The 15,539-nt window shown below is 51.6% G+C and overlaps 1 protein-coding gene across 5 annotated transcripts in view; it reads right to left on the reverse strand.

The window, feature by feature from the left end:
• The window catches only part of TSPAN18 (tetraspanin 18), a 215,614-nt gene extending 209,878 nt beyond the window's left edge, over positions 1 to 5,736 (reverse strand). For all 5 annotated transcript variants that reach the window (XM_027562593.1, XM_027562592.1, XM_027562591.1 and 2 more), the window contains exon 1: positions 5,443 to 5,736. The gene's annotated coding sequence lies outside the window, so the exon portion shown is untranslated. The remainder of the gene's footprint in view (positions 1 to 5,442) is intronic.
• Positions 5,737 to 15,539: the final 9,803 nt, after the last annotated feature.

A 15,539-nucleotide genomic window follows, 5' to 3' on the forward strand; every position in this document is an offset into this window, starting at 1 on the left:
AGAGACCCCTGTTAGACGAGTACATGAGTGAGAACTGCACCCACAGGTTAAGCCACTGAGAGTTTGGAGTCATCTGCTGTGGTTGCTGGTGTTACTTCGCTTGATACTGGAAACCAAGGATACCAGTAAACGGCAGGCACCAGAAGCAAGTTCACATCTGCGACTCCAACACGCATCCTCTGTCAGCTACAACTTTCTGTGGCTGAATGAGATCATCCCCTTCCTATAAGCAACCTTGTCCCAAAAAACTCCTACCTCTCAGCGTCCCCAGGATGGCTGAGTAATCAACACAGGGTGAAAAAAAGAGCATCTCGTAAAGCACTCTGAGCCTGGAAGGTGAGCAAAAGCAGGGAGAAGGGGGCCTGATTATCTCTCAGGGAAATCTTTCCTGGGCTTTGGGGCTCCACAGGCGGTTTTGATGGGAAAGAAACATTACAGAATGGTTTCAAGCACAAAAGGGAGAAATAGATCGACCTAGGATCTAATTCCAGCCCCCTGCCCCCCACTTACTGACTTGCTTTTTCTGAGCCCTACATTCTAATCTGTGAAATGGGTGCGATATCTGAACCAGCTTTCAGGGTTGGCGGTGAGATGAAGCATTGTCTAGGTCCTAGCCGATGGTAAGCACTCCCCAAATAGCTGCCATCGTGAAGATCATTGCTGGAATGCCTCAGAGAACAGCCTCTGCTGGAGGGAGATGAGGTCGAGGTGCCGCTAGAGGCTGCCCCGCCAGGATGGCTGACATAGCCCAGACCATGGGTCTGGCCCGGCCCACGTCCCTGCAACAGACCGAGGGGCAGAACACTGAGAGGGAAGAAGAGCCAGCCAGACATAGTGCAATGCAGCCAAGGAGCCAGATTATTTATTTTAAAGTCGAAAGTGTCTTCTAGGAGGATGGCCTTTTATTTGGGTGAATCTGGGAGTTGTTTATCAGCTTAAACTCATTATCTGCACATATGGTCTTCGTACTATGGTTAAGGGTGGGAGACAAAGGATGGGCATCTACTAGCTGATGAAATATCATCCCTCAAGTGCCAGAAAGCAGGATATTTTCAGTGACGTCACATTGGGCTTCCTGCCACAAGGATGGGGCTATCATGAGAACATGCACAAGATTTTAACTCAGGAGTCCCTCCAGTGAGGCAGGGAAAGGAAGAAAAAAGAAAACAAGCAACAAAAATATTCACCCTAGTCTTCCATCTCAAAAGCAGACACACAGACACAGACACACACACACACACACACACACACACACACACACGTATGCTGCTGCTAAGTCGCTTCAGTCGTGTCCGACTCTGTGCGACCCCATAGACGGCAGCCCACCAGGCTCCCCCGTCCCTGGGATTCTCCAGGCAAGAACACTGAGTGGGTTGCCATTTCCTTCTTCAATGGGTGAAAGTGAAGTCACTCAGTCATGTCCGACTTTTAGCGACCCCATGGACTGCAGCCTACCAGGCTCCTCCATCCATGGGATTTTCCAGGCAAGAGTACTGGAGTGGGGTGCCATCGCCTTCTCCAACACATACGTATACCATGCCCCAAAATATCAGAGCTGGAAAGGATCAACGTTGATCCCCCAACATTTCACAATAACAGTAGTAGTAGAAGTAATAATAATGACAGTGATGATACTGAACGTTTGTTGAGCATTAACTCCCTGCCTGGCACGGTGCTGTTTCACATGTTTTATCTTGTTGACATTTCACAACAATCTGAGGCAGTATTATTAGTCCCATTCTACAGATCAGGAAACTGAGGCACCAGAGGTTGAATGGCCTAAGGTCACACAGCTAATAAGTAGAAGCTGACATTCAAACCCAAGCAGCCTAACTGCCTCACCATACTGCATCTAGAAAGATGGGGAAACTGAGGCTCAGAGAGGGGTAGTGTCTCACTCGAAGTCCCACAGCTCCAGCTGTAACAGAATTGGGGCTAGAACACAGGTCTCCTTCTGATTCAGCTGGTCCAATGACCTTTCCACTGCATCCTGTTGCCAATCAGTAAGTACACATATGCATACGACTAGCACACGTGGTTTCGCTCATCTCCAAGTGGTTTAATTACTAATTAAACCAGTAGTCTTGGGTACCAACAAGGGGCAAGGGCTGGACCTTAAGATAACAAGTGCCGAGATGAAAGATCTGCTTTGCCAGCTGCAAACACTGGAGCTCATGTCTCTCTCCCTCTCTCCTTAATCAGCGTTTCATTATCTGCACACTCTATCCCCCAACCACCCAGGGCAGAGCACTGATGCGGGTCCAAGGTGGCAGCTCGTGCAGCAGGAGGAGCCCAGGCTGGTGGGTTACTTAACAGCATCAGATTGTGAAAATACCCATCAACCCATCATCTGCTCTGGGGGACCAAAGTGCTGGCTTCCAAAGGGCCCCCTCCCTTTGCTGTGTCCCAGCTGAGCATGAACAAATGTTCCTGGTTTTCCTTCTCAATGGCTGATGAAATAGACCAGAAAAGCAGCCCTCTGGAAAGAGGGGTCCCTAACAGGGGCCACCATTTGCTCTGCCCAGGAAAACAGAGACAGTGGAAGCTAGACAGACATCCAGAGAAAGCTAGTGTGCAAGCTTGCAGGTAGAAATGTGGAGCCCAGCAGGAACTGGTCACCAACACCACCATCTCTGTCCCCAAGCCACAGTCTGATGGCTGACAGGCTCCTGGTTGACGTTGCTGTGCAGGGGCAAAGCGGAGCAAGACATGGCCAGGAGAGGTGCCCCCCACTGGATGGAAGACAGACAGGGTTGCCTAGCACCCTGAAATGTCAGACTCTCCTGATTTTAAGTTGCAAGGCCCCCTCGGAATCTCCTGGGCTGACACCCTCATCTTACAAGTTTATCCTGTGCTCTATCTCCATTCTGCCTCCTCCAACCCCAGCCCGGCCCCAGACCATTAAAAATTCATTCAGTAATTCAGGGAGCTGTTTCCCGGCTGACGAGGCAGTTTTGAAAGGAGGCGGGGGACAGTTTTTGCTGGATCAACCCAAGATGTCCTAAATCCTACTCCAGATGAACTGATGCCTCTAAAAAGTGGTCTGGAACTTTCATCCATATACTGCCATTTCAGCCTCGGGCTGGGTAAAGATACCCCAGAGGTCTGCCATCTGAATGTATCTGGGGACTGTTGGACCAGGAGACCTGAAATTCTACTGGATCAGAGATCTTAGGGTTTCCCAGGGAGCAGACTGAGCGCACACGTGGTACTCGAAAGTGGACGTCCGCTGCCCTCGGAGTCTCAGTCCGCTCCTCTTCTCGGGGCAGGTTGGGTGTGAAGCGGGTGGGCAGGGACGACAGGTAGAACGTAGACCTGCCAGCCCTCTGGGGGCCCCTTGCTCACTCCCAGGTTCCAAGGGCAGGGCTATTCCGGGCAGGCTTCCCTCCGCCGAAAATCAAGTCATAAAAAACAAAACTGAACACAAACAAAACAACCCCTTTTGTTTTCTGGCCCCGTGGAATGTCTTGAAGACAAACCCAGAGACAGCAGGCCTCTCCACCCTTTCCTCTGTCTCCTCCCTTCATGTCCTCTTCTATTCAAAATAAAAACCATGCTGCTCTTTCTTCATGGCAACTTTGTCCTACAGCAATTTGAGAGCATCCAATAAAAAACACATTTGCTACACCGAAAGCAAGAACCTCAGCTCTCTTTCAAGGACCACCCCGTTTCCATCACCTTTGCAGGGGACTCTGGGGACATGAGAGGAAGGAGGTGGGGGGCTACCCAATGAGCCACTGTCTGGAGCCGAGAGAAAGATGAAAACTTCCACCGGCCGCTACGAGGCCACTGCACATTCTTAGATTTGCTCACTTGTACTCACTCGGGGTGCTGGGAGGAGGGAGAGAATTAGAGAAAGATGAGACCACAGTCCCTTTAGTGTCCCTTCAATGTCAGACAGCCCCACACATGACAAAGATGGGGCTCTTCATGTAAGCCTGCAGTTTTCTCCTTTCCAAGGCCTTAGCACAGACTCACAGATTCAACACACAGGGGCCCTAAAGTCCCACAGTGGGACACACAGCAGGTTTCCACCAATAATTGTGAAATGAGCGGATGAATGTGGCCTATGGCCTCCAGACCCCAAGAGGAGGGGCTCTTGTTTGAGAAATTTACCACTAGACTGCTAAAGTCTTTAAGGCGCCCCCATCAACCCCACCCTGTGCCCAGAGAAAGGATCGACCCCAAGACCCTCAACCCACCCACACCAGAAAAGGCTCTGGCCAGATCCCTGGGACAAAGGTACAACTTTCACAAAAAAGGGTGCATTCAGCCAGCTAGGTTTCAGGCTTCATAGAAAGCTCAGAAAGTTAATTCTCCCATCCAGTCATTTCACACCGATTTGCTGTTAATGTCAAGTTCCCCTCCCTTTTGTTTTTCTGGGGGTAAATTTTTTTTTCACCCAGACATCCTGCCAGGTCGCCCAAGAAAAACCAGCTTCTGAAAGCCAAGCTTTCCAATGCACGGTTATAACTGGGGGTACCCTAGCTTCGCACTCCGACCCTCTCCCCCTTTCCGCCTGGGGTGTGGTGCTTCCTCGGGGGTGGGGGGGTCCCTCGTGCGTTGAGGGTTGGTCTGTGGTTGCGGTCTGTCGCTCCTGAATTTCCGTGCGTTTGTCTCGCTGGATCCAGAACTCGCCTTTCTAGGGGTGAAAGGGCCAGAGAAGGGCGCCCCCTGGCGGGAGCCAACTCCCCTCAATCCGGCCGGGACGCCAAGCCGGCGCGAACCCACCCGTGCCCGCCAACCCTCCAAGCGTTCTCCCGCTGCGCCCCTAAATCTGGATGTGCTCGAGTTTCGGATCCACCGAGCACCTACCGGAGTCTCGGCTTCCCCAAACCGCACACACCGCGTTCGGAATAAAGGGGGAACCACCCCCTCCCCGAAGGAAAGCGTGGCGCCCCCGCCCCGGCCCGCTCCCAGGGACCCCGAAGGCGGCCGGCTTCAGTGGCCCCGCTGGGCCGGGCAATCCCCACAGCCCTGATCCTAGCTCCTAATCCCTAGTCCCTACCTGCGCCCCCTCCAAATCCCCTTACAGAGCGGCGTGGCGCGCACCCCCTCCCCTCCGGACTCAGCCCTCGCCGAGCCCCCAGACCTCGTAACCACACCTGCCCCCGCCCCGCGCCGTTCTGGAGGCGCCCCCTCCTCACCCGGCCCGGAGCGCCGGGCAGCGGTGCACCTGTCCCCGGGGGAAGCCGCCGGCCCTCGGCGGGTTCGGAGCGCGGATGCGGGCGAGCACGTCTTCCCCGCCCCTTCCCCAGCCTATAGCCGAAGTAGAACTCGGTTCCCGGGCTTCCCCAGGACCATCCTGGGAGGTACCCCCCTCCCCCATTCCACCTCCACCCCCACCACGCCAGGGTGGGGGGGAGCGCGTGTGGGTCCCCAAGTCCCCAGGGGGGCGCGGCGGCGGGGAGCGCGGAGGGCACAGAGGTGCGGGGCCCCTACCTTCCAGCCGCAGCGGCCGGACCCCGCGCCAACTCGCGTCGGCGGCCGCGGGGGAAACTTTCCCCCGGGCGGAGAGGCGCGCTCGCAACTTGCTCGGTGCCCGCTGCCTTCCCGGCGGTGGCGGCGGCGGCGGCGCGTCCAGGGACCGACTGGCGCGAGGCGGCCGCGGCGCTCGCTCCGGGCTCGGGGCTCGGGGCTCGGGGCTGGGGCTCGGGCGGCCTCGCGCGGCTCCGCGGTGGATCGCTCGGCGCTGCGTCCGCCCCGCAGCCTGGAGCCCCGGAGTCGCCGGCGGCAGCTGCAGCCGCCCGCCCGCCCGCCGGCCCCACCTCCCCGCCGCCGCTCCGTCCCTCCCTCGCTCTCGCCCGCACTCCCTCCCCTCCCCGAACCTCCTCCCCTTCAGTCTCCAGCCGCCGCCGCCGCCGCCGCCGCCGCCGCCGTGAAGGCACGTCTCCTCCGGCGGGCCGGCCCCCCTCGCTCCCTCCCGGCCTCGGTCCCTGCCTTCTGGACGGCATCCCGGCCTCGCCCCGGGGGCCCCTGGGGCCTCCCTTTGCTCTTCTCCCCTTCCTTCCCTCTTGCCCGCCTCCCCGCCCTTGGTTTGTCTGAATTCAGGAGATCCGCTGGGGGTGTGGAGAGAGGGGTACCCTAGACAGGGGAAGTGTTCCAGGGAAACTTCCACGCTGCCCCCTCCACGTCCCTGACCGGACCTCAGGGCAGGGGGTGGGATGATCCTCCGTGGGGACCTCGCTCCTCGGCTTCCCGCTGCCCTGGAAGGACCTGTTGAAAGCCAGGGGGATTCACTCTCCCTGGACTGCTTTGGACTACTGTCTTTAACAGAGACACCTGGAGGGGGTGCAGCAGGAAGGGGGGGTGTCCAGAGGGGCTGGGGGGTGCGGCCCCCAGACAAGAGGCAAATGACTTGATTTCAAGAGCCCAGACCTGTGTCTCCATCTCAGGGCTTATCTGTTCATCTTTGTACAACTGCCTCAGCCACAGCCCCCGCTCCAGCCACTGACACATGACTTCACCGAGACATTTAACCTCTGAACCTTTTCTGTGAAGTAGCTAACGCCCCGCCTGCCCCAGACAAAATGGGCAAGCAAGCCCACCGAAGCAGACAGCCCAAGTGAAAGTGCCCCCAAACCCCCCAGAGGAGAGGAGGCCTGGGTTGCCCAACTCTTTTTCCCTGGGCAACAATTTTTTGAGTCCCAGTTCTGAAGCTTCCACACCCAGTGCCTGGCTGCCTGAACATTCAAACACGCTCAAGCTCTGCGGGAGGCCCTTTGGTCAACTGATTCGCACTAAGGAGTGAGTGACTGATAGGAGTTGAACCTACTTCAGTCTTGGACAGGAATGTCCAAGATGATGTCAGGCCACCGGGCAGTGTTTGCAAGGGGCAGGAAGTCGCTGCCTTTCCTTGCCCACATTCCAGGAAAAGGATACATCCTTCTAAGGACTTCGAAGATGTCTGGTCCTTACAACTGTTTCACTGAGTAAATGGTGGCAAGGGTAATACCTTAGAGGAATGACTGGGAGAAAAAAAAAAAACCTGGATCCACCTGGATCCAAAGTTTTTAAATGGACCCAGAGTGAGCAACGCCTAACCCAAGGAAAGAAAAATCTTTAGCGCAGTTTCTGTAAAACAAGGACAAAGAACACTTGAAAGGGCTTCAGGCTCCACATTCATCCCTTCAGCTGCCAAAATAGGGTTGGGGGAGAGGCTGACCCTTTGCACTGAGAAACCCCATAGGCTCTGTGTTTCTGGAATGCTCTTGGAAGAGGCTGTCTGTGTGGGCCTCCTTGGATGCGAGGCGCCACATAAATTTAAAGAGGAAGAAAGCGTGAACCTACCATGAGGGTGCTGGGGGCCTGGGAGGTGGGGGCCAGAGGCACCAGGAGGGAGGGATGGAGTTTCTGAGGGTCGGGGGTATTGGCAGAAGCAAGCAGGGCTAAGCAGGAGAAGGGAGCTGTGAGAGGAGGACCGAGCAGGCCATTTGGACATTGGGACACCCAGCTGGGAGGAAAGCTCTGATTCCAAGTCAGAGTTTCCCAGACCTCAGCCCTTCTGCCTCCATGGATAATCTGGCCAAATCTGCACACTAGACAGAACCATTTGCTTAATAGCTTTCTTTAAATCAACTCTTGGGTTTTTTGTTTGTTTGTTTTATCGCTCTCTCCCTTTTTTTAAAAACTTAAATGTGCTTGTTTTTACAATGAAATGTTATATCATTACCATAAATGGAAAACGGGCATCACGCTACTATAAATAGGAGGTAACCATAAAAATGAATACAATGAAAATAAAATAGTATTATTAAATTCTAGCAATGTATATTTAACCACAGTAAAAAAAAAAGAAAACAAAATTCCAAGAAGATACTGATGCCTAGGGAAGGTGTGGAGCCAGAGGCCCCTCTGTCTCTAAAAAAGAAAGCTTAACAAGGAAAAAAAAAAAGTGTTAAGGCCACAGCAGCAATAAACCAAGACTCCAGATCAAAAGGACTGAGAATTGGAAAGGGACGTCCACTCCTCCTCCCCGGGAGGTCCATTGGGGTATTAATGGCCCCTGTAAAGTTTCCTTGAGAATCTCTGATGCCCCATAATCGGGAAACCCAATTCTAAATGTATTAGGCAAAAAGTACTTTTTGGCAAAAGTCAGGAACCACAAGAGTTTAGTCCTGGACAAGAAAAAGTGATCTGGGTTCCAGAGAGCCGGGCTCGCTCCTTCTCACAGGATGGCCTTGGGAAGTCCTGCCTTGTCTGGCCTCGGGGTCGCCACCTGCACCCCAAGGGGCCAGGGCAAATGGCTTCTAGGATCCCTTTTGAGATCATCCTTTGATTCAAGCAAGGGAGGAGCTAAGATTGTGGCTCGTTGGAAGACAGAGGAAGATGGCTTCACCGGGGAGAGGGGGTGGATTGGGGTGAGGCCAGTAAGGGAGAAAATGTTGTGTGTGGAGTGGGGGGTTGTGAAGAAGGGTTAGCAGTCCCCAGGAAGGAGTGAAGGTGGTGTTAAGGCCACTGCAGACCAACTGGAGCTTGTTGTTGTTCAGTTACTAAGTCGTGTTTGACTCTTTGTCACCCCATGGATTGCAGCACGCCGGGCTTCCCTGCCCTTCACTGTCTCCCAGAGTTTCCTCAAATTCACGTCCTCTGAGTCAGTGATACTATCTAACCATCTCATCCTCTGCTATCCCCTTCTCCTCCTGGCCTCAATCTTTCCCAGCATCAGGGTCTTTTCAAATGGGCCGGCTGTTCACATCAAGTGGCCAAAGTATTGGAGCTTCAGCTTCAGCATCAGTCCTTCCAAAGAATATTCAGGGTTGATTTCCTTTAGGATTGATGGGTTTGATCTCCTTGCAGTCTAAGGGACTCTCAAGAGTCTTCTCCAGCATCACAGTTCAAAAGCATCAATTCTTCGGCTCTCAGCCTTCTTTATGGTCCCTTCTCACATCTGTGCTTGTTATAAACCCAGAAGTGGCCTGGCCCCGAAGGTTCTAGATTCCTCGTTTGCCCACCCTGGCAGCAATCTTGTGGAGAATTCCCTGTAATCCAACCACTCATTTTATAGATGGGAAAAGTGAGGAGGAACCACAGACCAGCTGCCACTCGTGGTCAGAGAACTGGGCATAGAATGAAGCCTCCTGACTTCGAGGTCAGGGCCCTTTCTACTTGCCTGGTGTTTGAGGATCTAGTACAAATGGTTCTTCTGAAAATACTCACCTCTCCTCCAAAGGGTTCTTAGATGTTCTTTTTCTCTGTCATTGTAAAGAAATGTCACTGTAAACAATGTTGAATTGGCATGAAAGGCCCAAACTCACTGAGTGTGGCCAGCTGGGCAACCTGGGTACCGTGTTCCAGTCACTGGGCACGGGATACCTGGAGCGAGCAGCCACACATTGACATTCTGGGGGCACTCAGGCAGAGCCAGGAGCCCCAGAACATGAGTCCATGGAGCGGAATTCCAGTCCTGCGCATCTGGACAGTTCCCTTCCCTCTCTAGGCCTCAGTGTTCCCATCTGTAACATGAGCTGTTTAGGGGGACTCAGTGGGCTTCAGTTCAAGCTGGCAGTTCCTGCTCCTAAAGACCACAGAAGAGGGAAGGACATCTCCCTCCAGGCTTTAGCCAGAAGCAAGGTCCCTTTTCCTCTGTTTTGCACGCTGCTGTCTCACATTAAGATTTCAAGGAGAAAGTGTCCTTCACTTGAAAAGAATTCGAAATCAGTAGAAGAGATGACCTTTTGCTCCTGACACTTATAAATTTATGGCTGATTAGACTGTGAGCCTCTCAAGTACTGGGGCCCTGCCTTGTTCATCTGCGGGCCTTCGGCCCCTGGCAGCATCAGTGCTCAGGGGACGTGGATGCCACTTTCTACCTGTGCCACCTTGAACTGGCCACTTCAGGACTCTCTGAGCCTCAGTGAACTGATGTATTTCTAGATGGGAATTGTAAAGACAATTCACAGTTGTAAATTGGGGTGGCTGTGGGAGTCTCCTGGAAAACCCCTGGCATATAATGAATGCTCAGTCAAGGTGTACCTCACGTGTGAATGGCTGGCTGAGCCAACGCTAGTCAGGTTAGATCCTTTTCCCAGAAGACATCGTGACCTTCCAACCCAGCCTTTCCAAGGCAGTCTGCATTATAAATATTTAATCATTGCCTCCTTGATTTTTTTTTCCTGAATTGTCTCTTTTTATATGTAATTTGCAATCATTTCCCCCAAAATAACAGTTCATTAAATGTACAACTGAGTCTGATTGAATTTGTTTATCTTTGCAATGATCTTCATAGAAATAAATTTGCAAATCCTTGGAACACTCTTTAGAGCTTTGATGAATATGATTTTGACCCTCCGGAGCCTGGACCAGTTACAGGATCGCCCCACCCCCATCCCTTCTCTCTTTTTCTGCCTCCAACTAGCTTACCCACAAGACACTGGCCAGTCTTTCTGAGAGTTTTCAGCACCAGGCCCAAGGGCCTGCCTGCCAAGGTCTTCCTCCACCCCCAGGAATGCTGCTGGCTGGGAGCTGGGAGAAAGGGATGGCCTGTGCCCCCTCCCCCACCCTCTGCAGGAAAAGAGGTGGATCCTTAGTAGTTGGGCTTCCCTGGTGGCTCAGATGGTAAAGAATCTGCCTGCAATGCAGGAGACTGGGGTTCAGTCCCTGGGTCAGGAGGATCCCCTGGAGGAGGGAACGGCTGCCCACTGAATTGCCTGGGCAACTTCAAGGACAGAGGAGGCTGGTGGGTTACAGTCCATGGAGTCACAAAGAGTCTGGACACAACTTAGAGACTAACACTGGATAATTGCGCTGGGAAGGGCCCAGGGTTGAGTTTCCTTTGGGTATTTTGTAGCCCAATTTTCCACAAAGCAGCCCTTGACTAGATCCTGCCAGATAAGGAAACTTCTGAACCTTCATCATTACCTGCATTTTCTTTATCAACTGATAGTAAGTGATACAATACTATTGGGTCGGCCTAAGAGTTGGCTCAGGTTGTTCCAGAAGATCTTAGGGTAAAAAGCCTGAAATAACTTTTTGGCCAGCCCAGTAGTAGCTACCATTCATGAGTGCTTACTTGGGTAGAAGCTCGGGATTTAAGGTTGGATAAACCCAGGTTCGAAAGCTGGCTCTCTTGTGTGCCAGCTGTGTGGCTTTGAGCAAGTTACTTTCCCTCTCCTTAGAGAGACTAAAGAGAGATGGGAAAACTGCTTTAGACTCCTCATCTTGAACAGGAGGAATGTACACTGGATGACAGGCACTGTGCTAAGGCTGTTAAAGCACCAGCTCGCTGAAGCCTCCAAACAATTCCATTAGATGGGGACGGCTAGATAGAAAAGCTCAAAGACTTCCCACAAGTTGCCCAGCAAAAAAATGCACAAGAATTCAAACCTTTCTCTTTTCACCACCTTTGGGGGTATATACTCAGAAGGGAGAGAGTGGTGGGCAGGAAAGAGGTCAGAAAGAGGGTCATCCTGGCACTGAACATTCTGGCTGTGTGACCTTGGTCAAGTGGCCTAACTTCTCTGAGCCTCCCTGTGCTTTTGTAAAGGAAGATGATGGGCTCCACACCACGGGGCAGTTGTAAACGTTGAAGAAGATGACATCTGCAAAGCGGCTTTGAAAACCAGAAAGCACGTAACAATTCCAAGTTGTGGTTTTTTAAATCATCTTCATCATCTGTGTTTAGGACTCAGAGTCCTCCTGGTACAATTCAGTCAATCCAATAAATACTCCTGAAGATGCAACCATGAACAAGAAAGTGACTCCACACCTGAACATCCAAACCTGAGTAAGAACAGAGAATGTATATGGTCCCTGCCTCTCTGTGGATGATTGAACCATCAATGCAATCAGAAAGTTTTAAAGTTAAGACTCACCCTGTAAAACAGACTTCTCACTTCACAGATGAAAACACTGACTTTAAGCCCAGGGTGGGTAGCAACCATTCATCCATCTGCCAGCAAGTTGACTTCAGAGTTTAGGCGAATTTGAGTCCTGCTTCCAAATCGGTGTTCTTTTGACCAAACCACCTGCCTCATTTTCTGCTCCCAGCGCCTAAGTTGCTAGTGGCTACCGTCTGCCCATTCTGACCTAATAGCAGACCCCCACACCTCTACCCCCTAAACTAAGAGCCTGTGTCCACGCTTTCTGCCCTCTGATGAACACAACTTCCGAAGAAGGACGTGGCCATGCACATTCTTGGTCAATCAGGGGCCTTAGGCAATATCCAGGAATTGACTGCAGAAAGCCCTTGGAGATGGGTCTTTGGCCAAGGGCAGTTCTGTCCATGGGCCCTGGACCCCTCATCTGGGACACTCAAGCCAACAGGAAAGTCATGGGGATTAAGGTGAATTTCCTTGCAGTGTCAGCATGTTGCAACTCCTGGACTCCAGGGCAGATTAGAAGGGGGCTGTGACTTAACCTCTCTGAAGCTCAGTTTCCTCCTCCGCAAGATTCATTGAAATAGCACATGGAAAGTGCTTCTAGAAGGCACAGGGTAAGTATTCAAGACTGTTGTACTTATTTTCCTTGCAGACCGAGTCTCACTGATACACTAAGTGTAATGAGCCTAATGTGTGCTTAGAAGGAGGCTAAGCTGCAAAGGCCACAGACAAGAACTTTATTGAGCTCTTACTGAAGCCCAGGAATCTCGCTTAACACTGTAACTCTGTTCCTCCCAAAAATCCTATAAGGAAGAGTCTATTAGTGTCCCCCTTTTAAAGAGGGGAAAACTAAGGTTTAGAGGGATTAAGTTGCCTGTCCTTGATACCCTAGCTGGTGAGTTGGAATTTGAACCCAGGCAGTCAGCTGGATTCCAGAGTCCAGTTTCTATATCCTGACTCACTCCTTCACACACATTGTCTCTCCGTTCTTCCCGATAACCCTGTGGTTATTAGAACCATCCCCATTTTACAGATGAGCAAAGTGAGAGTCAGGGAGGTAGAGTAACTCACTGAGCAGAGCAGCAGCAGAACTAGAAAGAATCCTAGATGTTCTGACTTCAGTGGCCTTGACTTCTGTGACACAGGCCAGGTGACTGGCCTACAAGCTCCCTCTAGCCAGGAAGGGCTGCCTGTGTGAAGCTAAGTGACCCTTCAGGGGTCATACAGGGCTCTCAGGCCTCTGGGTTGTGTACTGGGCGTGATGACAAGAAGGTGAGGCCACCTTGTGGCCCTTGATTTTGATGTTCATTCCATGTGCTCAGGTGCCAGATAGCTCCAGAGAGTAGGGCTGGGAAACCTGGCTCCCTGCCAGGCCAACTCCAAGGACAGATCTGCACTTGGCTGTCATGGTGACAGGACTTGTGAGCTCCCAGGACCTCACAGATGGAAGGAACTGGGATGGTTGGCTAGCCTTCTGCTTGAGTGTGTGTGTGTGTGTCTATCTGTCTGTGCTTGTGTGTGTACATGCCCATGCTTGTGTGTGTGTGTGTGTGTGTGTGTATAGGGGGACACATCTATGCTTATGATATATATATATAGGTTACATGTAATGATATACATCTGTGTATGTGTGTGTGATGGTACGTGTTTGTTATGTAAGTGTGTGTGTTGGTGCACGTCCACACTGCTTAATGGCATCTTTTTTCTTTCTCAGAGAGAGGCTGATTCATTTACTCAAATTAATGTTCACATGGGGACTGACTCATTTAATGGGAACAGCTAGTCCATGTGCCAATAAGTGAACTGACCTTCGAGACCCCTCCACCAACAAAATATGGAGTGGCTCTCATTCCTGAGTTAACAAGCATCAGGCAACAGTCAGCTTTTCTCTGATTTTGTCTTGTTTTGCACAGCGATGTCTACTGACCTCCGTCTAGCGTTCTGACAAAAGAGGAAGTTTGAGAGGCTTGCAAAGGAAGATAGGGAATAAAAACTCCCGGAGGAGAGGTAAAGGGGAGTGTTTCCTGGTTTATCAAAAGTGATTTTAGCCAGCTGACTTGCTGTGCAGCTGTGGAACCTCACAGAACACAGCAGGTCCATGGAAGCCAAATTCGTCTGCTGACTCGCAGCAGAATGAGGGTCAACCCCATTGGTCCAGCTTCTCTCCTTCTGTTTTTTCCTTCTACCCAGGTTTTTCTCTTTCTCTTCTACTGCCTGCCAGATCCCTTACTTTTTATTCCAAATATGTAAACCTCTAATAAACTTAGAGACAGGCTTATGTCTGATTTATCCCCAGTTACAGAGGAGCCCGAGCCAATTATAAGGTGGATAAAAGGCCTCATGTGCAGTTTATAGAAATGCTTCCCCAGCATAAACAGCTTCACTCCACAAAGTGCCCCAGAATGTCTGCATTCTGGCTCCCTCTTTTTGAGGCCAGCCTTTGCGACAAGACCCTGGGTCCACTCAGACCATCACCCCAGAGCAGATCACAGGGGCTCACGACCAAGGATTCGTGAACCATTCACTTCCACTGTCTAATTCACAGCATCTAGCACCTGGTAAGGATTCAATAAATACCTAGTGAATGAAGGAGTGAATCAAATAAATCAATAAGTGTTAGCTTTAGCAAAGCAGAATTAGAAGATAAATTCCTCTAAAGGGAAAATAACAAATAGCATATTCATCCTGGGGGAAAAAAAAAATCTTGTTCTGATAACCTCTGCCTTTGAGCCCCGTGTATTTAGAGACCGTGTGCTGCATTCTGGGGAAAGATCCTTCAATTCAGAGGTTTCCTTTATCCGGTCAATGTTTTAGAGTCCTGCCCATGGGCCAGCAGCTGGATAAACACTGGGCATTTAAAGGTGAGCCTGACAGATGCAGCCCCTGCTTTTGATATGCTCCCAGACCATAGGAAAAGCTGTCCACCTTGGGACTCGCTAGACATGAGACTGCCCAGTGAAGGCAGAAGTGGCCCAGCCCCTCCTCATGGCCCACGGCAGGGAAAGACCCCAGGGCCACTTATGGGAATAGAGGGTGACCCTCCCACACTTCCTATGAGGCCAAGCTGAGCATTACTGCTTTACTAATAGAGATAAAACTCACTGTACAATTCATACTTCACTTTCTAGAGCCCAGAATCACTACTCTCTAAAACAAACTGACAACTCAAGGGAATAATTAGGCCCAAAGAGGGGCTCCTTGGAGCCCTGAACACGCTCAAAACTTGGAGGCAATGGGAATAGGGGTGGAGGGGTCTGACTACCCTGGTCGTCAGTAGATGAAGATTCTAGCTGGAATTAGTGATAGGCTTGTGAGCTGGAGAAGGCCTTGCCCTCTCTGACTTGTACAGGTTGGATAAAATGAGCTGTGAATTCCCTTCCAGCTCAGACCTTGGTGTCTGTATAAATACCTCTAGTTCCCTGCCCTGTCCACACCTTTTGCCTGTCTCCCCCGACTCAGGATCCTGCTTTTGCCTGGATTGTCCTCTGTCTCTCTCCGTCATGTGCTCTCACTCTCATAATCAAGTTCCCCAGGGAACCACTGGCCACAACAGCCAGCCTCAAAGACTCAGCCAACCTCAGTTCTGGGAGGGAGCGAGCTCCAGCCTTCACTGTTGGGCTCCGAAGTCAAAGGCCAAAGATGCCCATGCCAGTGTCCAGGGACACAGGGACTATCTGGGCTCGGGGCTCTGCACACGTGGCCATCCTGTGGCTGGCCAGA

Source organism: Bos indicus x Bos taurus, chromosome 15 (assembly GCF_003369695.1).
Source record: "Bos indicus x Bos taurus breed Angus x Brahman F1 hybrid chromosome 15, Bos_hybrid_MaternalHap_v2.0, whole genome shotgun sequence".
Taxonomy (NCBI): domain Eukaryota; kingdom Metazoa; phylum Chordata; class Mammalia; order Artiodactyla; family Bovidae; genus Bos; species Bos indicus x Bos taurus.